This window comes from Scyliorhinus canicula, unplaced genomic scaffold (assembly GCF_902713615.1).
Source record: "Scyliorhinus canicula unplaced genomic scaffold, sScyCan1.1, whole genome shotgun sequence".
In the NCBI taxonomy this organism is placed as follows: domain Eukaryota; kingdom Metazoa; phylum Chordata; class Chondrichthyes; order Carcharhiniformes; family Scyliorhinidae; genus Scyliorhinus; species Scyliorhinus canicula.
The window spans coordinates 93,281-117,382 of NW_024056027.1; the positions used below are offsets into that span (position 1 = coordinate 93,281).

Sequence of the window (24,102 nt, forward strand, 5' to 3'; positions counted from 1 at the left end):
TAAATTGTCTGTAGTTTGGAGAGGGGCGATGTGAGAGAGTGATCATCAATAAACTACAAGTCATAAATACAATATAGTTAAGAATAAATCCAAGGGGACAATACGGACAAAATTATTTATCACAGGTTCAGAATGTGCAACTCATTACCACAGAAAGGAGTTGAGGAAAGTGCTGAGATGTTTCCAAAAGGAAAAGGGACAAGCACATGAGAGAAAATGGAATCGAAAATTAGCTGAAAGGCTGAGATTTGATAGGTGTGACAGTCGGAGATGTGTGCCGAGTATTGACAGCAGCAGAATCTGTGACAGAATGGTCTGTTTGTGTCTTATATATTCACAGTAATTCAATATAACCTCCTTTTACAGAATATTTGCAGATACAAACATCATGTCGAGATCTGACAGAATCACTTGATTCATCAGGACCGGCCTTTCAACGTGGAAGGAGAAATGTTTGTCTGTTTTGTCTTTGGGGGAAAATTTCAAAAATCACTGTGATTGGAAAAGCACTGAGACACAGACATGTAAGTAATTTTCCACAGTTAGCTGGAACTGAGCTTTAACCAATCACATAGCATGAAATTAAATTGCAGCATTTACATCAGGGAGACACCGTACTCAGGCTTCAGCTGATGATCCAAGTTGGAGAGACATAAGGACATTTGCACCAAAGGAATCAAGAAGCAGCAATAGGACATTCAGCCCCGTGAGCCTGTTCCACCATTTAATAACATCACGGCTGATCTGATAGTGACCTCAAATCTGCATCCCACCTACACCTGACAACTTGTCGATAACCATGGAGAAACCGTGGAAATGTGGGCACTGTGGGATGGGATTCAATTACCCATCTGAATTGGAAACTCATCAACGTATTCACACTGCAGAAAGGCCATTCACCTGCTCTGTGTGTGGGAAGGGATTCACTCTGTCATCCCACCTCCTGAAACACCAACTTGTTCACACTGATCAGAGACCGTTTAAATGTGCTGACTGTGGAAAGAGCTTTAAACGCAGCAATTATTTACTGAGACATCAACGCACACACACAGGAGAGAGACCATTCATCTGCCCCGTGTGTGGGAAGGGATTCACTCGGTCATTCCACCTCCTGACACAGCAACTTGTTCATACTGATCAGAGACCTTTTAAATGTGCTGACTGTGAGAAGAGCTTTAAAAGCAGAAATCGTTTACTGTTACATCAACGCATTCACACTGGGGAGAGGCCATTCGCCTGTTTGGAATGTGGGAAGGGATTTAATGCTTCATCAAACCTCCGGGGTCACCGTCAGGTCCACTCTGACCAGAGACCGTTAAAATGTGCTGACTGTGAAAAGAGCTTTAAAAGCAGAAAGGATTTACTGGCACATCAACGCACTCGCACTGGAGAGAGGCCATTCACCTGCTCCGTGTGTGGGAAGGGATTCACTCTGTCATCCGAACTCCTGAGACACCAACTTGTTCATAATGATGAGAGACCTTTTAAATGTGCTGACTGTGAGAAGAGCTTTAAAAGCAGAAATGATTTACTGACACATCAACGCACTCACACTGGGGAGTGGCCATTCATCTGCTCCGTTTGTGGGAAGGGATTCACTCGGTCATCAATCCTCCTGAGACACCAACTTGTTCATACTGATCAGAGACCTTTTAAATGTGCTGACTGTGAGAAGAGCTTTAAAAGTAAAATGCATTTACTGAGACACCAACGCACTCACACTGGGGAGAGGCCATTCACCTGCTCCGTGTGTGGGAAGGGATTCACATGTTCATCCCAGCTTCTGCAACACCAGCGAGTTCACACTGGGCAGAGACTGTAATCTTGCCCCATGTGTGACAAGAAATTTACTCAGTCATCCCGCCTGACTACACACCAACTTGTTCACACTGACCAGAAACCTTTTAAATGTTCTGACTTAGAAAAGAGGTCTAAAAGTAAACCAAACCTGCAGAAACACCAGCGAGTTCTGAAACAGAATCATAGAATTTACAGTGCATGAGGGCATTCGGCCCATCGAGTGCAGCGGCCCTTGGAAAGGTCACCTTACTTAAGCCCATACCTCCAACCTAACCCATAACCCCACCTAACCTCATGTGCACGTTTTTGGACTTGTGGGAGGAAACTGGAGCACCCGGAGGAAACGCATGCAGACATGTGGAGAACGTGCAATCTCCACATAGACAGTGAGCCAAGCCGAGAATTCTGGGACCCTGGAGCTTTGAAGCAACAGTGCTAACCACTGTGCTACAATGTGGCCCACACGTCGGAGCGGTCCTGGGGAGAGGCTGTTTAACTGCTCTGTGTGTAGGAGGAGATTCACTCAGTCAAACAACCGGCACAGACATCAGCAAGTTCACAGGCAACAGCAGGGTTTGGATTCAGCTGTTGTTGCTGCTGTTAGTCACATCCAGGACTGAATGATGCCTGGACGTCTGTTTCCAGTGGGTCGCCACAGTTTTCCGGGATATATCAGTGATTTAGACTGAAATGTATGCACCAGGATTATAAGTTGCTGATGTGTTTTAGACAATGAGGGACAAAGCCATGGACTGGGTCAGGTGGACAGAAAAGTGGTGAATGGAAATTTAGATAATGAGAGGTTAGGAACACACTTCAGTTAACTCCCGATAGAAATAAGGTCACTTCAGGATAATAGAAAAAACTGATTGGTGGGGAAGTTACAAATAATCCTTTTCTTAAAAAAAAATTCAGAGTACCCAATTATTATTATTTTTTTCCAATTAAGGGGCAATTTAGCCTGGCCAATCCACCTGATCTGCACATCTTTGGGTTGTGGGGGTGAAACCCATGCAGACATGTGGAGAATGTGCAAACTCCACACGTACAGTGACCCAGGGCTGGGATTCAAACCCGGATCCTCAGCGCCGTAGTTCCACTGCTAACCATTGCTCCACGTGCTGCCCTAGCTACAAATAATTCTAATAACTTAATTGAACAGTTCTCAAATGGAAAGGCAGTCGACCACATTAAAACTAAGGATCTACAATAGACGTTTGATCTATAAAGTCATATTTTGGGCAAGATTATAAACAGAGGGCATTCATTTAAAGTGATTAGAAAAAGAAGCAATGCTGAGCAAGGCTAGGAGAGTGGGCAAAGAAGTGGCAGATGGAATACAATGTGGAAAAGTGTGAGGTTATGCACTTTGGAAGGAGAAATGGAGGCATAGACTATTTTCTAAATGGGGAAATGCTGAGGAAATCACAAACACAAAGGGACTTGGGAGTCCTTGTTCAAGATTCTCTTCAGGTTAACGTTCAGGTGCACTGCAGCCTCACTGCGCCGAGGTCCCAGGTTCGATCCTGGCTCTGGGTCACTGTCTGGGTGGAGTTTGCACATTCTCCCCGTGTTTGCGTGGGTTTTGCCCCCACAACCCAAAGATGTGCAGGTTAGGTGAATTGGCCACACTAAACTGCCCCTTAATTGGAACAAGTGAATTGGGTACTCTAAATTTAAAAAATAATATTAAAAAAAAAAAAGTTAACGTGCAGGTTCGGTCGGCAGTTCGGAAGGCAAAAGCAATGTATTCATGTCGCGAGGCGTAGAGCCAGGTATTTCTAATACACTTAATATAGGTAAAAGATAGCTGTTTAAGCATAAATATTAAGCCCCAGTTTTATATTAAGGATTAAAAAACACATATTCTGCAAATTCATTGACATAGTTTTAAAGTAACACAGAAGTCTGATAAGACAAACACTTTTCATTACATTTCTCCAAGGACAAAGGCTGAATCTATGGCAACGAGGTGGCAGGAGTGAAGGTTTTACTGTTCTCATGCCACTCGAGATTAGGGTGAATCACATTCCATAACTTATACAAGCTGAAACATTTTAGACTATGTTGCCTTGTTTTTAATAAATGGACAGTTAGAACATCAAATCAAATATATTTGATTCCAACATTCTCAAAACATAACAATTTCATAGAAGCAGCATAATTCACTTTACTAGATTACAATAGACAGTTTGATTTACATTTATCAAGTCATTGTCCAGCATGGCATGACAAGATAACATGAAATCTCCATTGTTACAATAGTCAAGTCAGCTGAAAACCAGTTTTTGATGAAGCACAATATCGCATTCTTTAACATGCACAAGTGTGCAGATAGGCAACAATTAGAAGTAATGTTACATATTGAAGATGGACGGCTGCCGTCAAATCAAATGTGTTTGAGTCTAACCCAAACCAATTAGGATTATATTGGGGTGTGATCAGACGACTTAAGACAGATATCAAACAGTATAACTAGAGAGTTTTTGTTTTGCCATTTTAGGTTTAGTTTCAGGGTTAGTTTTTGGATAATTTTTGGGGGGTTAATTTTAGCTTTTGAGGAGAATAGTTTTTGAGGATAATTTTTGGGATGGTGGGGTAGGTAGCTTCAGTTAGTCTTTGGTAGGTTTTGTTGGTAGGTTAGAAGCATCTGTACTTTGATCTTAACTGTTCACTTTCTCTCTGTATTCACATTTCATTTTCAGACTTTGACTTTTAAAAGTTTTATGTTTCGAGCTGTTTGTCTAAGAAGATCATTCCTGTGATTCTTTGAAAGCTTCAAATTGTCTACAAACTGCCTTTTAAAAGACTTTCAAGTTGCAATCAATAGAAGACAAATAAAACAATTCTTGTTTGCACCTGACAAGTTTTAACTCAAATTTCGAATAAGTTCCAGTAATCGCAAGTGCAGCTGGTAACCTTGAATGGTTTTTCAAAATCCCTCAACTAACACAGTCGAATCCTTCAAGAGGGCTAGAATACAAGACCAGGGATATACGTCTGAGGCTATATAAGGCTCTGATCAGACCCCATTTGGAGTATTATGAGCCATTTTGGGCCCTGTATTTGAGGAAAGATGTTGGCCTTGGAAAGGGTCCAGAGGAGGTTTACAAGAATGATCCCTGGAATGAAGAGCTTGTTGTATGAGGAACGGTTGAGGACTCTGGGCCTTGGAAGGATATGGGGGAATCTTATTAAAACTTACGGGATACTGCGAGCCCTGGGTAGAGTGGACATGGAGTAGATGTTTCTACTTTGAGGAAAAACTAGAAGCAGAGGACACAATCTCAGACTAAAGAGTAAGAAGTCTTACAACACCAGATTAAAGTCTAACAGGTTTGTTTCGACTCACTAGCTTTAGGGGCACAGTTCCTTCTTCAGATGACGAGGGGGAATTAAAACAGATGAGGAGGAATTTCTTCAGCCGGAGGGTGGTGAATCTGTGGAACTCTTTGCCATGGAGGCCAAATCACTGAGTGTCTTTAAGATAGAGATAGATAGGTTTTTGATTAATAAGGGATCAGGGGTTATGGGGTGAAGGCAGGAGAATGGAGATGATAAAAATATCAGCCATGATTGAATGGCGGAGCAGATTTGATGGGCCGAGTGGCCTAATTCTGCTCTTATGTCTTATGATGTGAAGAAAAACATTCTGTGCTGCATGTGGGATCATGAATGCACTGCTCGAAAATGTGGTGGAGGCAGATTCAATTGATGCCTTGAAAAGAGAATTGGACAACTATCTGTTACTGTCAGATCAGCCATGACCTTATTAAATGGTGGAGCAGACTGGGCTGAATAGCCAACTCCAGCTCCTTGGCCATCTGTTCGTTTCTTTTGAGGAGAAAAATATCTGCAGAGTTCAGGGCCAATGACAGGGGATTGTGACTGTTGCAGAAAGTTGGCACAGATACAATTTGTTGAGTGCCTTTGTTTTGTGCTGTCACCTTTCTCTGCCACTGTGTTATGAGGGAAATGCAGTGCACCAATGCAAGAGAGGCAGATTGCTCCCTCGATATGAATTGGATTTGTTTATTGTCACGTGCACCGAGGTACAGTGAAAATTATTATTCTGCGAGCAGCTCAAACAGGTAATTTTATACATGAAAAGAAAGTAAACTAAAAAGAAAATACATAATAGGGAAACACAAGGTACACAATGTAAATACGTAGACAAAGGCATTGAGTGAAGCACACAGGAGTGTAGTATTAATCAGGTCAGTCCAGAAGAGGGTTGTTTAGGACTCTGGTAATAGCAGGGAAGAAGCTGTTTCCAATCTGTTCGTGCGTGTTCTCAGACTTTTACATCTCCTGCCTGATGGAAGAAGTTGAAAGAGTGAGTAAGCCAGGTGGGAGGGGCCTTTGATTATGCTGCCCGCTTTCCCAAGGTCAGCGGGAGGTGTGGATAGAGTCAATGAATGGGAGGCAGGTTTGTGTGATGGACTGGGCTGTGTTCATTACTCTCTGAAGTTTCTTGTGGTCTTGGGCCAAGCAGTTGCCATACCAGGCTGTGATGCAGCCAGATAGAATGCTTCCTAAGGTGCATCTGTAAAATTTGGTAAGAGTCAGTATGGACATGCCAAATTTCCTTAGTTTCCTGAAGAAGTATAGGCGCTGTTTTGCTTTCTTGGTGGTAGCGTCGATGTGGGTGGACCAGGACAGATTTTTGGTGATGGAAACCCTGTGGCCCAGTGCAGGAGAGGCTGGTTGTTGGGCAGTGTGAGCTGAACATACATGGCTGGATAAAGACTGAGGCAGATGTCAAGACCCTTGGAGTGAAAACAGGTCTGGACAGGTCTGGAGGGAATGGGTCAAAAAACCTGTGGAGTTGCATTTTGCATGAATCGTGAGTGTGACCCAGTCACAATTATGAACAGTAAATAAACTTATCACTGGTTTGTTGAGATGATATACCGTGTCCCAGATGTTGTAAATACTGTACATACTGTAGATCAGCCTGCTTGCTGCCCATGTCTAAGTGATATCAGAATAATGTGCTTCTGTATTAAATAAAGTATCCAAACCTCTCATTGTGCTTCATGCCCAGCATCTTGCCTAACTGTTTTGCTAACTTGGAAATAGAATCTTCCTGTTTACTAATTGCTCTCTATGGTGGCTGTGTTACCCAGAATCCCCCACGCTGCAGAAAGTTCCCTATCAGTGAGTGTACGATGCCAGTGCACAGGTGCAGTGTGGGTGTGTGCTCTGAGCATGCTCAGTGTCAGTCATGGTGCGAGTGAGGAGGAGCTGGGTTGAACACAACAGTGAGCTGTACCCCTGTGAGAAGGGCATCTCCCAATCTCTGTTTGACTCTCCTGCAGCTTCCTGTCATGGTTGAGTTGGACAAGGAACTCTCATCATTTGAGCTGGAAAAGGCCATTGATTGCTGAGCAAGCAGAAAGGTGCCCGGCAAGGATGGAATTCCAGCTAAACTGCTCACACACAGAAAGTCCCATCGACTGTCACACCTTCCTGCCCTCCCCTTTTGGGCTGTGAGATTGGTCCACGGAACATGTGTGATGCAATAAAAACAGCAGTGACAGAGGAGACAGCATCAACTACAGGAACATCTCACTCCTTAGAGTCAGGGGAAGACCTTCACTTGGGTGATGTTTAAAAGATTCATCTACTTGCAAACTGAGTTTATCCAGAAGCACAGTGCGGTTTCTGTGCTGACAGATCTACAGCGAACATGATCTTCTCCACACACCAGCTACAAGGGAAGTGAACAATTGGGATTTGATCTAAAGTGTTTGTGCTGAGAAAGTGAAATGTTCTAATTACTGAGTGAAAGTAAACCTTTCAGTGTGAATCACAATTTACTGGTACAATTGGAAAAGGCACCAAAATGTTTCAATCTCTGAAGATAAACTTCAGCCTTGAAGTTATGTTTCGGAGTTCACAAGCTGTGGGAATCTTTGTGAATGTTTCCTCTTCCCTTTTGTAAACAAGCAGAGAAGTTAACCCTTTCCCCTGACAGCACAGCAACAATTTGAAATAAAGACTTTGACTTTTAAAGATTTGACTTTATCCCATTTGTTGGGGTCATATTTCCGGTCATGCGAGTCATTGCGGGTAGGATGACAATTTACCGAAACATTTTTTAAATCATCTAAATCTTTATTGTCACAAGTAGTCTTACATTAACACTGCAATGAAGTTACCGTGAAAAGTCCCCAGTCAGCACATTCCGGAGCCTGTTCAGGTACAGAGGGAGAATTCAGAATTGTCATGTGAGAGTATCTTTAAGAACTGGGTGTTTATCAAATAGCTGCAGTGAAGACAGACAGCCCAACTCCACCCACACTCTGATATCACTGCAGCTATTTGATAAACACCCATTTCTCAAAGCTACTCTCACATGACAGAATGTCCAAATTACCTAACAGCATGTCTTTCGGGATTTGTGGGGGGGGGGAAGCTGGAGCACCTGGAGGAAACCCACGCAGACATGGGCAGAACGTGCAGACTCCGCATAGACAGTGACCCAAACTGGAATCGAACCTGGGACCCTAGCGCTGTGAAGCAACAGTGCTAATCACTGTGCTACTGTGCCACCCCTTTAAAGGTCCTTTACCTTGGGTGGGAATTCCCAGTCTCGGGTTGGGGGAGGTGCGGGGGGGCAACCGGGAAAAAAAATCCCTTCCCACTCTCGGAGCAGTGAACGGTCTCCAGTGTGAGCACGTTGGTGAGTCAGCTGGTTCATTTTGCTTCGAAAGCTCTTCTCACAGTCAGAACACATAAAATGTCTTGTGTCAGAGTGAACATGTTGGTGTGAAGTGAGATGGGTTCGAGTTATAGAGTTTTACAGCACAAAACAAGGCCCTTTGTCCCATTGTGTCTGTGCCGGCTATCAAGCACCAATCTATTCTAATCTCAGTTTCAGGGATTATTAATATCAACTCAATCAAACTCCAGATGTCAGAATCAACATGGATCAGTCCTGGCTGTGATTAACATCAATAACAGCAGAGTCCTGGAGGCACTTGTGAACTCGCTGGTGTGTCTGAAGGGTGGATGACTGAATGAATCCCTTCCCACACAGGGAACAGATGAACGCTCCCTCCCTGGTGTGAATGCGCTGGTGTTTCAGCCGGAGGGAATGCTGAGTGAATCCCTTCCCACACACGGAGCAGGTGAACGGCCTCTCTCCAGTGTGACTGCGCTGGTGAATCAGCAGATCCATTTTGCCTTTGAAGCTCTTCTCACAGGCGGAACATTTAAAAGGTCTCGTGTCAGAGTGAACACGTTGGTGTGAAGTGAGGTGGGCAGATTGAGTGAATCCATTCCCACACTCCAGGCAGGTGAATGGTCTCTCCCCAGTGTGAATGTGTTCATGTCTCATTGGGGTTGATAACTGAGTGAATCCCTTCCCACACTCAGAGCAGGGGTACGGCCTCTCCTCGGTGTGAACCCGCTTGTGTATCAGCAGATTTGCTTTTCTTTTAAAGCTCTTCTCACAGTCTGAACATTTAAAAGGTCAGGTGTCAGAGTGAACAACTTGGGAGTGTGGTGAGGTGGGTTAGTCGAGTGAACCTCTTCCCACACTCGTAGCAGGTGAATGGTCTTTCCCCATTGTGACTGCGCCAATGAATTTCCAGCACAGATGGGGATATGAATCCCTTCCCACAGTCCTCACATTTCCACGGTTTGTCCATGGTGCCAGTGTCTTTGTGACTCTCCTTTTAGAGTTATGGGGAGAGGACAGGGTAAGTACACCTGGGTGGGGTGCTCTTTTGTAGTGTTAGTGCTAACTTGATGGGCCTAATGGCCTACATCTGCACTGTAGGGATTCTATGATGCTGCAAAACCTGTTGAGTTCATCCAGCATAGGGCAGCACGGTAGCACAGTGGTTACCACTGTTGCTTCACAGCTCCAGAGTCCAAGGTTTGATTCCCGGTTTGGGTCACTGTCTGTGCGGAGTCTGCACGTTCCTCCCGTGTCTGCGTGGGTTTCCTCCGGGTGCCCCGGTTTCCTCCCACAGTCCTGAAAGACGTGTTGTCAGGTAATTTGGACATTCTCCCTCAGTGTACCCGAACAGGCGTCTGAGTGTGGCGACTAGGGGATTTTCACAGCAACTTCATTGCAGTGTTAATGTAAGCCTACTTGTGACAACAATAAAGATTATTATTATTTCCTGTTTTTACTCGATATTACACATTTTTTATCCACAAATTATGTTTATTGAACCACTATGCCATCAACTACCAGGACCAGGGGCAGCACAGTAGTTAGCATTGCTGCATCACGGCGCTGAGGTCCCAGGTTCGTTCCCGGCCCTGGGTCATTGTCGGTGTGGAGTTTGCACATTCTCCCCGTGTTTGTGTGGGTTTTGAACCCACAACCCAAAGATGTGCGGGGTAGGTGGATTGGTCACACTCAATTTCCCCTTAATTGGAAAAAATGAATTGGATAAAGTTATTTTAAAAACTACAGGGAGCAGTGTGTTGATGTTTCAGCTATTCTGTAGGATTTTCTCTCTCTCAGTCTGATCTGATGGGTCTGTATGGGGATATTTCCCTGGTACTGTCCATGTCGTTGGGTGTTTGTGTATTTTAGGGAGCAGGTAGAACTTCCTTAGTTCGACCTGTTGTCCCCTCAGATATTCCATCTGATTTTGGTTAATGTGTCTGGAGTCTGAGTTCTTTCAGTCTGTCTCCAATTCTCCTTCCTGTCTCGGGTATATGGGTCTAGGTAGCTTGGTGTTGTGATTCGTGTTGTTTAGTTGTCTGTCTTGTCTCCAGCAGGTATTGTTGTTTCTCAATAATGACTGTGTTCCTTTGGCGCTGAGGACCCGGGTTCGAATCCCGGTCCCGGGTCACTATCTGTGTAGAGTTTTCAGATTCTCCCCGTGTCTGCATGGGTTTCACTCCCATGTCCCAAAGATGTGTCGGTTAAGTGGATTGGTCACGCTAAATTGGAACTCTAAATTTAAAAAAATAAAATAATGACTGTGCTGTTGTCCTTATCATCTGATCTGATGAACATATCCGGGTTCGATCCAAGCTCCCGGATTGTCTGTCTCTCTCTCCGGGTAAGATTCTGTTTGTCTCTTTTATTTCACTGTGACAGGGCAGAGACCTGATTGAAGGGATTCAAGCATGGGAGTTCTGGGAAAGATGGGCAAGGACTTAGGAGGTGGCAACATGTTCAAAGAGTTTGGAGAGGAGAGGGAGGTTGAAGATGGGGCAGTAATTTGTAAGGATGGCAGGGTCAAGGTTGGTTTTATTGAGGAGGGGGTGATGATGGCAGATTTGAAGGACAGAGGGACAGTACCTGAAGAGAGAGAAATGTTGACAATATCCATGGACACAGGGTAGTTGGCTGATCAGTAGCCCAGTGGGAATAGGGTCGATGGAGCAGGAGCTGGGTCTCATGGACAAGATGAGCTCTGAGAGGGCATGAGGGGAGATGGGAGAGAAACTAGAGAAAGATGTGGGTTCAGGGCTCGGGCAAGGGTGAAATTTAGAGAGAGTTTGGTCCGGTGGGTTTGTGGAAGGGAGGGAAGCAGCAGAGGCAGCTGATCGGATTTATTCAATCTCAGTCACAAAGAAGCTCCACAAGCTCCTCACACTTCTTGTTGGAGGTGAGGATGGAAGAGACAGGGGAGAGCGAGAGTACTTCAAAAGGAACTAACTTGTGTCAGAGTAATGAAAAAGTTTCAACACACTGCGTATTTCACACAGATCTAATTTATTTGACTTTTAGCCAGAATATTAGCCCCTGTAAATGGGCTGGAGATTGTTATCAGCAGAAAGAGACCCAAATGAACATGGTTCAGTCCTGAATGTGAGGAACAGCAAAATCCAATCACTGTGGTTACTTGTGGCCTCGTTGGTGTCTCAGCAGGTGGGATAACTGAGTGAATCCCTTCCCACATTCTGAGCAGGTGAATGGTCTCTCCCCAGTATGAATACGATAGTGGTTCTGCAGGGTGGATGACTGAGTGAATCCCTTCCCACATTCTGAGCAGGTGAATGGTCTCGCCCCAGTGTGAATTAGCTGGTGTGTGGAGAGAGCGGATGACTGAGTGAATCCCTTCCCACACTGGGAGCAGGTAAACGGTCTCTCCCCGGTGTGAATTTGCTGATGTACAGTGAGGTGAAATGATCGTCTGAACCCAGTCCCGCAGTGAGAGCACCTAAACGGTCTCTTGTCAGTGTGAACACGTTGATGGCTCATGAGATTCCCAGAACTTTTATAGCACTTCCCGCAGTCTGGACATTGAAACGGTCTCTCATCAGTGTGAACTCGCTGGTGATTCAGCAGGCGGGCTGAAATAGTAAATCCCTTCCCACACTCTGAGCAGGTGAATGGCCTCTCCCCAGTGTGACTTCGCTGATGTACAGTGAGGTCAGATGATCGTCTGAAACCAGTCCCGCAGTGAGAGCACCTGAACGGTCTCTCGTCAGTGTGAACACGTTGATGGCGCATCAGTTCTGCAGAACTTTTATAGCACTTCCCGCAATCTGGACATTGAAACGGTCTCTCATCAGTGTGAACTCGCTGGTGACTCAGCAGGTGGGATGACTTAGTAAATCCCTTCCCACACTTGGAGCAGGTGAATGGTCTCTCCCCGGTGTGACTGCGTCGATGAGTTTCCAGCTTGGATGGGACAGTGAATCCCTTCCCACAGTCCGCACATTTCCATGGTTTCTCCTCGGTGTTACTGCATTTGTGGCTTGTGAGGCCTGAGGATTGAATGAATCCTCGTCCACACACACAACACGTGTACGGTTTCCCCGCACTGTGAACAATGCTTTCTCCTTCCATGTTCAGTGATATTCTGATGATGTTCAGGATATGATAAATTGAGGACTCTGCCAGATCCTGATGTGATGCTTGGTTTGCTTCGTACCAGCCTCAGCGAACAGGCGCCGGAATGTGGCGACTAGGGGCTTTTCACAGTAACTTCATTGAAGCCTACTCGCGACAATAAGCGATTTTCATTTTCATTCTCCAGACTTTGAAGCATCCCCTTCGACCACCCTATGAAATGGATTCAAAACAGAAAATAGGGAGTGAGAGAGAACCCACAGAAACACAAAGGCAGATTGTGAAACTGAGCTGAATGAATCTGGTCATTTATGGGGCCGGCTCTGGGGAAAAAGTGACCATGAAAACTGCTGGATTGTCAGAAAAACCCAACTGGCCTCTTTTTGAGGAGAGAGAAAGAGGTGAAGAGGGATTTTATATATCTACAAGACATATTAAGAGAGTAGTTGGCAAAGCAAATTCGATCTTGAGCTTCATAAACCGTAATATTGATACTGAAACTATGCTTCTGATGGCACAGTGATTAGCACTGCTGCCTCACAGCGCCAGGGACCCGGGTTCAATTCCGTGGTGACTGTGTGGAGTTTTCACTTTCTCCCCGTGTCCGCGTGGGTTTCCATCTGGTGCTCAGGTTTTCTCCAACAGTCTAAAGAAGGGCACGTTCAGTGGATTGGCCTTGATAAATTGCCCCTTAGTGTCCAGGGATGTGCAGGTTCGGTGGGGCTATAGGGTTAGAGAGACATGGTAGGAGTGTGGGCCTAGGCATGGTGTCCTTTCAGAGAATAGGTGGAGACCAGATGGGCCAAATGGCCCCAATTGTGCACTCTAAGAATTCTATGGTTCTAATTCTATTCTATGAATCTTTATAAAGCTCTGATCACCACTCTTCAGGAAGAATGTGAAGGTTCTTGGAGAAGGTGCAGAGGAGATTTACCAGAATGGTTCCAGCAAAGGAGGTTGAGGGGAGATTTGATTCAGGAACACAAGATTGTCAGATTTCGATCAGGTGGGCAAAGAAACTCTGTTTCCATTCACTGATCGTACAAGCAGCCGAGACACAGATTTAAAGTTTTGGGTAAAACCTGGATTGAACGATATAAGGTCCTGAGGGGTCTTGACAGGGTGGATGTGGAGAGGATGTTTCCTCTTGTGGGAGAATCTGGAACAAGGGGGTCACTGTTGCAAAGTGAGGGGTCACCCATTTCAGATGGGAATAAGGATTTTGTTTTCTCTTGAGGGTTGCAAGACAGTGGGTGGCATAGTGGTTAGCACTGCTGCCTCACAGCACCAGGGAGCCGGGTCCAATTCCCACCCTGACTGTGTGGAGTTTGCACTTTCTCCCCGTGTCTATGTGGGTTTCCTCCAGGTGCTCTGGTTCCCTCGCACAGTTCAAAGATGTGCAGGGTAGGTTGAATTGGTTAGGACTGTATTCGCTGGAGTTCAGAAGAATGAGGGGGGATCTCATAGAAACCTATAAAAAGTGGGTGGTACAGTGGTTAGCACTGCTGCCTCATGTCGCCGAGGACCTGGGTTCGATCCCGGCCCAGGGTCACGGTCTGTGTGGAGTTTACACATTCTCCCTGTGTTTGTGTGGGTCTCACTCCACAAATCCAAAGATGTGCATGTGTAGATTGGCCACGCTAAAATTGCCCCTTAATTGCAAAAAAAGAATTGGACAGTCTAAATTTACATTTAAAAAGAACAAGGCAAGACAGAGTAGATTCAGGAAGGATGTTCCTGATAGTGGGTGTGTCCAGAAATAGGGGTCACAGTCTGAGGATACGGGGTAGACCATATAGGACAGAGATGAGGAGAAATTTCTTCACCCAGAGAGTGATGAGCCTGTGGAATTCGTCGCCACAGGAACTAATTAAAGCCAAAACATTGTATGTTTTCAAGAAGTAGTCAGATACAGCACTGAGGGTGAAGGGGATCAAAGGATATGGGGGGAAAGCAGGATTAGGCTATTGAGTTGAATCAGCTCTGATCGTAATGAATGGTGGAGCAGGCTCGAAGGGCCAAATGGCCTCCTGCTCCTATTTTCTATGTTGCTGCATATCTGTGTATGTAAATGGTCCAGGAGGTATGAGGAAGAATGTTTTTACACAGCCAGTGGCAACAACCTTAAACTTGCTGCCTGTGACAGAGTTTGGAAATAGACACAATACATGATTTTTTTATAATTGGATAGATCCCTGAGAGAAATAAAGCTGTGAGGATACAGAGACAGAGCAGGAGAATGACTCTGACTGGATTGCTCCAGATAATAATAATAATATTTATTAGTGTCACAAGTAGGCTTACATTAACAGTGTAATGAAATTACTAAGAAAATCCCCAATTCGTCACACTCCGGCACCTGTTTAGGTACACTGAGCGAGAATTCAGAATGTCCAATTCACCTAACAAGCACGTCTTTCGGGATTCCCGGCTGGGTCACTGTCTGTGTGGAGTCTGCACGTCCTCCCCGTGTGTGCGTGGGTTTCCTCCGGGTGCTCCGGTTTCCTCCCACAGTCCAAAGATGTGCGGGTTAGGTGGATTGGCCATGCTAAATTGCCCGCAGTGTCCTAAAAAGTAAGGTTATGGGGGGGGTTTGTTGGGTTACGGGTATAGGGTGGATACGTGGGTTTGAGTAGGGTGATCATTGCTCAGCACAACATCGAGGGCCGAAGGGCCTGTTCTGTGCTGTACTGTTCTACGTTCTATATTCTACTTGTGGGAGCAAACCGCAGCACCTGGAGGAAACCCAAGCAGACACAGGAAGAAAATGAAGACTCCGCACAGACAGTGACTCAAGCCGGGAATCGAACCCGGGTCCCTTGTGCTGTGAAGCAACAGTGCTAACCATTGTGCCGATTAGAGAGCTAGCATGGACTCAATGGACTGAATGCCCTTCTCTGGCCATGTTTTTTCTTTAACTTTTAAAAATAAATTTAGAGTACCCAATTATTTTTTTCCAATTAAGGGGCAATTTGGCGTGGTCAATCCACCTATAGCCTGCACATCTTTGAGTTGTGGGGGTGAAACCCATGCAAACACGGGGAGAATGTCCAGACTCCACACGGACATGACCCAGAGCCGGGATCGAACCTGGGACCTCGGCGCTGTGAGGCAGCAGTGCTACTCACTGCGTTACCGTGCTGACAGCTGACTCTGACATTTCTGTCTAATATCGTCTTGTAATCTAACCCCGGGGGGGTTCAGATATCATTCAGGTAAATCTGTGCTGCACTCGCTCCAAGGCCATTTCATCCTTCCTCAGGCCTAACCATTGTTTGTGAATCTGGGGGCTTTTCCAGTCACACTGAGACCTGAAATCTTCCCTCACAGACAGAACAGTCAAACCTTTTACCTTCCACACCCAGATGCTGCTGATATTCAGGTTCTGATGAACCGAGTGACTCTGTCAGATCGCGATGTGACGTTTGGTTTGCGTTTCCCGTCTGTTAAACCTCCACTTCCAGTATCCTGTAAATTTACAGAAACCACACTGTCAGTTCAGGATTGAAAGTCACAACATTCTCTCCTCACCAACTTTAATTAAATGTATTCCTGGAGGTTTGATCACATGACCTGCTCCCATCCTCCAGCCATTAATCTGTCAACACATCCATCCTTGTGACACACTGCCTTCCTCGGCCAATTGGGAAGCAAAAGGACTCATTACCTTACAGGACAGCGATTGACTGTCAGCCAAACAACTTTTATCCCATTTTCAATATTTTTATATCCACTGAAGAGAAATGTTCAAAAATCTTCTTTACTGTCCCAATGATTTTCCAGACACCCAGGTGTGAATCTCACCAAGGCAGAAGGTAAAATTTGAATTCATTGAAAGTTTACTGATGACCATGAAACCACTGTCAATTGTTGCAAAGACCCACCAGGTTCACTCCTGTCCTTCAGTGAAGGAAATCTTCTATCCTTACCTGGTCTGGCCTACATGTGACTCCAGATCCACAGTCAGCTGGTTGACCCTTAAAATGCTCCCTGAGATGCTCTCAGTTCAAGGGCAATTAGGGCTGGGCAGTGAATGCTGGCCCAGCCAGCGACACCCACATCCCATGAATGAACAGAAAAAAAAAATCTGCCATCCATGCCTGGTCTGGCCGACACGGTTCCAAACCACAGCAATGTGGTTGACTCTTTAAATGTCCTCTGAAATGCCACTCGGTTTAAGGGAAATTAGGGATGGGCAATAAATGTTTGCCCAGCCAGTGACTCCCACAAATGAATAAAATAAAATCATGGAGACTCCAGTCAGTCAATCCGGGAGAGTTGGCATCCTGTCCAGACTCGCAGCACATAATAATAATAATCATGTATTGTCACAAGTAGGCTTCAATGAAGTTACTTTGCAAAGCCCCTAGTCACCACATTCCAGCACCTGTTCGGGACGGCTGGTACGGGAACTGAACCCGCGCTGCTGGCCCTGTTCGGCATTACAAGCCAGCTGTCTTAGCCCACTGTGCTAAACCAGCCCCTTCCCTGTGGCACCTTGTCCTCTGTAAAGATGGCGGCCGGTAACCCGGGCCTGTCACCGCTCAGCTCTCACTCTGTTCAGTGCTGTTTCAGAAAAAAAATTAAAAACCATTAACATTTTCCTCAGGAGTTGAAGCCCCTACGGGGTATTTATGAAGCCTCCCGGCTCACTCTGCAGCTTCTATTGCTCCCCGGCCACCCACCGGCTCCAATCCCGAAAGTCGATCGATTGTTTCTTTCCTGCTCCTCGCACCGTCATCGACAACCTGAACGGCGCATGCTCCAGTCACAGACTGACTCTGCGCATGTATGAGAAGCTTTTGTCATATGGATAGAGCACATTCTCAACTGTGTTGGGTATGTTGGGTAATAAACCCGCCATTGAAATGGATATTTTTGATATAAATTATGTTTTGCAAACTGATTACGATTAGTAACATTGGGTCAAGGCAACACCCACATCCCAAGGACAAATAAAGGAAAGTTGGCAGTTCGAAAGGCAAATGCAATGTTCGCATTCATTTCAAGAGAGCTACAATACAAGATGAATGGGGATGAGAAACATATGAGCCATGATCGAATGGCAGAGCAAACTCAAACACTCGATGGGCTGAATGGCCTAATTCTGCTTCTCAATCTTTTTTTTTAATGAGGGGATCTCATAGAAAGATTTGTAAAAAAAATTGTTGGAATCCATCCCAGACCTGGATACAGATCAATTGATTCTTGGAGGAGACTTCAATTGTGTTCTGGACCCTAAATGGACTGGTCCAAGATGATTCAACCACAACAAAAACATGAAAAAGGAATGAAACCAGACGGACCACCCGGCATCGACCCAGGCATCAGAAACCACAACGGCAAACCCAGCAAAAGATTTTTAGAAACTGTTCCCATCAGTAGATTGTAAAAGGATTATGGGACACAGATTTAAGATTGTGAACAAGATCTACAGGGGAGATAGGAGGTAGACATTTTAATGAGTGATAATGATATGGAACTCAATGCTTCCACACAAAGGTCAATAATCTCCAGGTAACTCGAACAGCGGTGTTAAAATTTGATGTGAGGATTGGTTGTGAGTTTCCTGTCTGCAAATCCCTTTCTAAGCTCCTGTGAAAGATGTTTACAAAGGCATCACTGTCAATCCAGAAATAAAATTCAAGAAATCCTGGTTTGAATTTGCTGTGTGTAAATCTTCCCCTACTAATCCCCTGCAAAAGGAGTTTCCAAAATTAATCACCGTCAGTCCAGGATAGAAATTCACAACATTCTCCCCTCCTGCTTATGAGTCCAGGGTGACCGCTCATACCCCGCTCATACATCCTCCCCCCCCCCCCCCTCCCCCCCCCCCCCCCCCCACTGCACACCGATCCTCTTGTCATCAGCAGTCCCTCGATTTGAGGGTGACGTCTACTCAGGATTGTAAATTTATATCTGGGTCTTCATGTGACGGAACAGAGCCACAGAGCTTTGGACACATGGGGCAGGATGTCCAATGAGACAGTTAGATCTGGAGAGCAGGATTGGCTTCCTTTTCTTTCCATCTCTGCCACCGCTTTGCATCATCAATAAGACATTGGGACTCAAAGACTAATCCAGTTTGATGGACAAGTTGTCTCCATTCTGAACAATGGGGAACAAGCTCCTCCCACTCATTGAAACATCGCCCCGACAAAGATGAGAAACGCGCATGCGCCCTGATACACATACAATAAAGATGGCGGCCGTTAACCCGAACTGAAATGAGGAGCTGCAGCTCCGCTCGGTACAAACGGGGTCCCGTAAACTCTTTTCCGAGGATTGCAGCTAACAACAGCTTCACACAACGTTCCCGCCCACCCCCGCGATCTCTCGCTGCCTCCATATTGTTAAACGCCTGTTACCAATTTCGTATCTCAACAACACGCTCCTCTCCTTCGCCATTACCCACACTGCGCATGCTTCAGTCACAGCGGACCCCGCCCCTCATTCACTCCGATTGGTTGGAGGACCAGCCGCTCCCGGCCGGACCTCAAGTCCCGCCCCTTATCTTCCTATTGGCCGAGAGCTGCCGTCACTCACCCGGGCATTGTGACGGTGACAGATGGTGAGAGCAGCCACAGGCTCAGGCTGACTGGCTGATTGTCCAATAAGAACAGTGAGAGTCTCAGTGGGACAATCAGACAATAATAGTGGAGATGGGGCCCAGAGGGGAAAGAGCAAAGGATTCACTCACTTTGAGAGTAAAAAAGACAGTGTCTCTTCCCATAATCAGAGTCAGGCTGCAGTGTGTGAGTGAACACATCTTTGGACCCAGTGGAGAATCATAGAATCCCCACAGTTCTGAAGGAGGCCATTTGGCCCAGTGAATCTACACTGACCCTCTGCAAGATCACCCTCCCTTGGCCAAACCCCTACCCTAACCCGTAACCCCACGCAGGAATAATTTAGCACAGCTTTGGACTGTGGAAGGAAATCTTTGCAGCCACGGGAAGAATGTGTGAACTCCACATAGACACTGACCCAAGGTCGGAATCGAACCCAGGTACCTGGTCCTTATGGCAACAGTGCTAACTACCGAGCCACCCCCGGAACTCTGTCATGATTAGACAATAACCTACCTGTTATTCCAATTCTGGTGTATGTTCCTCTGTCACTATTATTATTAGACAATAATAGGAGGGCACGATGCAAGGTAAATAGAACAAAGGAAACAAACTTAGGGACAAAGCAAAAGGGCCACTCCAGTTTGAGGCACTGCCCGAACATTTCCTTTGTTTCCTTTGTTCAATTTTGTTGGTGGACCTCAAAAGAGTGGCTAATCCACCTAGCCTGCACATCTTTGGGTTGTGGGGGTGAGACTCACGGAGGCACGGGAGAATGTGCAAAGCCACATGGCAGTGACCCGGGGCCGGGATCAAACCTGGGTCCTCAGCACCATGAGGCAGCAGTGCTAATCACTGCCACCGTGCCGCCCTTTGTCATAATGTTTCCATTCCTATTTTATCACACCTCCCAGTGACACTTATTGTAACACAGAACTTCAAAATATTATTGCTATCTTGCATCTTGCCCTCATGTTAGTGTCTAATTATAAGAGTAACAGAGTAACACACACCATAATTGGAATATCAGATAGGTTATTGTCTAATAATAACAGTAACAAAGTAACACACACCAGAATTGGGATAACAGGCAGGTTACGGGGGTGGTTCGGTAGTTAGCACTGTTGCCTCAAGAACCAGGTACCTGGGTTCGATTCCGACCTTGAACATAGAACAGTACAGCACAGAACAGGCCCTTTGGCCCTCGATGTTGTGCCGAGCTTTGTCCGAAACCAAGATCAAGCTTTCCCACTCCCTGTAATTGTGGTGTGCTCCATGTGCCCATTCAATGGGGCTGGTTTAGCTCACTCAGCTAAATCGTTGGCTTTTAAAGCAGGCCGGCAGCACAGCCTGTACCACCCTCCCCGGACAGGCGCTGGAATGTGGCGAGTAGGGGCTTTTCACAGTAACTTTATTGAAGCCTACTCATGACAATAAGCGATTTTCATTTCATTTCGATAACCGCTTGAAAGTTCCTAAAGTGTCTGACTTCACTATCACAACAAGCAGTCCATTCCACACCCTAACCATTCTCTGAGTAAAGAACCTACGTCGGACATCCCTCCTATATCTCCCACCCTGTATCTTATAGTTATGCCCCCTTGTAACAGCTACATCTACCCGAGGAAATAGTCTCTGAACGTCCACTCTATCTATCCCCCTCATCATCTTCTAAACCTCAATTAACTCATCTCTCATCCTCCTCTGCTCCAAAGAGAAAAGCCCTAGCTCCCTCAACCTTTCCTCAGAAGACCTACCCTCCAAACCAGGCAGCATCCTGGTAAATCTCCTTTTCACCCTTTCCAATGCTTCCACAGCCTTCCAAGAGTGAGGTGTCCAGAACTGCACACAATACTCCAAATGTGGTCTCACCAGGGTCATGTACTGTTGCAGCATGACCTGGTCACTTATTACAAGACAACAGGCCTTCTTCACGGCTCTATCCACGTGAGTGGCAATCTTCAGAGATCTGTGGACATGAACCCCAAGGTCACTCTGTTCCTCCACATTCATCAGAACCCTGCCGTTGACCCTGTAATCTGCAGTGCGGTAGCATTGTGGTTAGGACAATTGCTTTGCAGCTCTAGGGTCCCAGGTTCAATACCTCGGGACTAAAGAACACAAATTTAAGACCGAGCTTAACCAAAAAATGACTTATGTTAAGTTCGAAATAATTTCTACATCTCATAGTTTTATATGTTGAAACATCTGTTTTTTAAAGAAACAGCTGTTGACTTGTAATAAGTGACGTGGACTCTCAGCCTCACCATTCGAATCTGCAGCAACACAGTGACGTTGTACATCACACACGTCCGTTGATTGCCAGCGGTTTCTGTAGTGTAGTGGTTATCACATTCCCCTAACACGCGAAAGGTCCCCAGCCCGAAACCGGCAGAAACATCTCGTACTTCTAGTTTAGTCTGCTGCTGAATATTACCTCAATCTCGTAACTGGTCTTCATCGGCGAGGAATAACAGAAGCCATGCACCGCTATGGGCCAGTGACGCAATGGATAACGTGTCTGACTACGAATCAGGAGATTCCAGGTTCGACTCCTGGCTTTCTCGCAGCTCCTAGTTTCGCCGTCCCCTTTAGTTCAGTGGGTTGGACAGCTGGTTCATGATGCAGAGCAAAGTATTAGAATTAGAACAGTACAGCACAACCCTCGATGTTGTGCCGAGCAATGATCACCCCACTCAAGCCCACATATACGTATGGCCAACAACCCCCATTAACCTTATTTTTTTAGGACACTATGGGCAATTTACCATGGCCAATCCACCTAACCCGCACATCTTTGGACTGTGGGAGGAAACCGGAGCACCCGGAGGAAACCCACGCACACACGGGGAGGATGTGCAGACTCCACACAGACAGTGACCCAGCCGGGAATCGAACCTGGGACCCTGGAGCTGTGAAGCATTTATGCTAACTACCATGCTACCGTGCTGCCCTTAAATCAGCTGTCGTTATTTATGAAGCCATGATGTGGAGATGCCGGCGTTGGACTGGGGTGAGCACAGTAAGAAGTCTTACAACACCAGGTTAAAGTCCAACAGGTTTGTTTCAAACACGAGCTTTCGGAGCTGAAGAAGGAGCCGTGCTCCGAAAGCTCGTGTTTGAAACAAACCTGTTGGACTTTAACCTGGTGTTGTAAGACGTTATTTATGAAAGCCCTGTCTTCTCAATTTAACTTCCACTTCAAGCAAAACATATAAGTTCAGCAAAGTTCAATATCTGATACTTTGATAAGTTGAGACATCGGTTTTAAAGAAACGGCTGTCTTCTTGTAATAAGTGACATAGCCTCTCAGCGGAACCATTAGACGCTGCAGCAACACAGTGAGGTTAAACATTGCACAGGTCCACTGATTGCGGAACTCCCAGCGATTTCTGTAGTGTAGTGGTTAGCACATTCCCCGAACACGCGAAAGGTCCCATGGTGGATACCGGGTAGACACATCAACTGCTTCTCATGTTGAGTGAGGAAAGTTTGCACAATGCACTTGTGTTCCCCCATCTCGTGAAGCACAGATTTCAAACCGAGCCGAAGCTAAATATAACTTATATTAAGTTCGACATCTCATTGTTTTATATGTTGAGACATCTGTTTTTTTGAAAGAAAAAGCTGTTGTCTTGTAATAAGTGACCAGGTCTCTCAGCCTCACCATTAGAATTTGCCGTGCGGTGAGGTTGTAGATTTCGCGCATCCATTGATAGCCAGCGGTTTCTGTAGTGTAGTGGTTATCACATTCGCTTCACACGCCGGTTCGAAACCGGGCAGAAACATCAAACATTTAGCAATTCCTGGAGGAACGTTTGCACAAAATACGTCTGATCCTTAATATTGCCGGAGTCTCGGATGTTGGAGGAAAATTAGATTTCGTCTCACATGAGCCACTAAAATTGATTCTACATTAAGTCACAAGTACTGAATTTTCCACAGGCAATGAAAAGAAAAGGATCTTACTATTTTGGCTCAGTTCGGATATCAGCAGCAAGTTCATCCACAACAGAATTTCATCGATTTCCAAATGCAGATGAACGTATTTAATCCCCATCCCAAACATAAATGAACGACAAATGCAACTTACTGCGGATGCTTCAATCGGAAACAAGAACACTGGAAAATCTCAGCAGGTCTGATAGGTTCTGGGGAGCGAGACGATGGCTGATGTTTCCAGTCAAGTTGACTCTTTGTCAAAGGTGGAGAACGGGAAATAGGGTCAGATTCAGACTATTGTGGCTGGGGCGGGGGTGGCGGGCCCTATTGGGCCTCGATAGAGTGTCAGCAATAGATGGAAAATGACGAAAATGTCTGTGACAGAAAGAAAAAGGGAATGTAAATGAGGCTAATCAAGGCTAAGAAAGGTGCTGATGGCGCATTAAGAGGCCAGAATGTGTTAAGGGCAGAACAAAGGTAAGCAGTGCGTCAGAGAACAATTACAAACAGGGATCAGATTGCTGAAGTAGGATGGTATGTGCTGGGGGTGGGGGGGGGGGGGGGGGGGGGGGGGGGGGGGGGGGGGGGGGGCAATGCTGAGGGTAAAACATATCAATGGAAGGAATGAAAATAAGGTGATGGAAATAAACAGGTGGTGGAGGGGGAAGTGAGAGTTCACAGTGTGAAATTGTTGAACTGATAAAATAAAACGGACAGAGAGTTGCCTGAATCCACCAGAATGAGTCAATAGATATGTGAATGCCCACACATCGACAAGCTTTGCCAAAATTTCTCGATTTTCTCGGGAACGCCTTGGTTCCCTGCAGTGTGAGCTCAGCTTCAAAGCAAACCCAATGTGAATGAATCCCGCCGTCTGCGCAGCAAAGAAATGAAGAAAGCATGTTGCTTGACCAACGGAAAACGTCATCAAAGGGCTCGTCCGGGATTTGAACCCGGGACCTCTCGCAAATTCCGACAACCAAAGCGAGAATCATACCCCTAGACCAACGAGCC

The 24,102-nt window shown here is 45.8% G+C and overlaps 1 non-coding gene across 1 annotated transcript; it reads right to left on the reverse strand.

Annotated features, from left to right (window-relative positions):
- Positions 1-24,020: 24,020 nt before the first annotated feature.
- On the reverse strand, positions 24,021-24,102 carry trnap-ugg. The gene is given in 2 exon segments: positions 24,021-24,056; positions 24,067-24,102. It is a non-coding gene; the product is annotated as a tRNA-Pro (tRNA).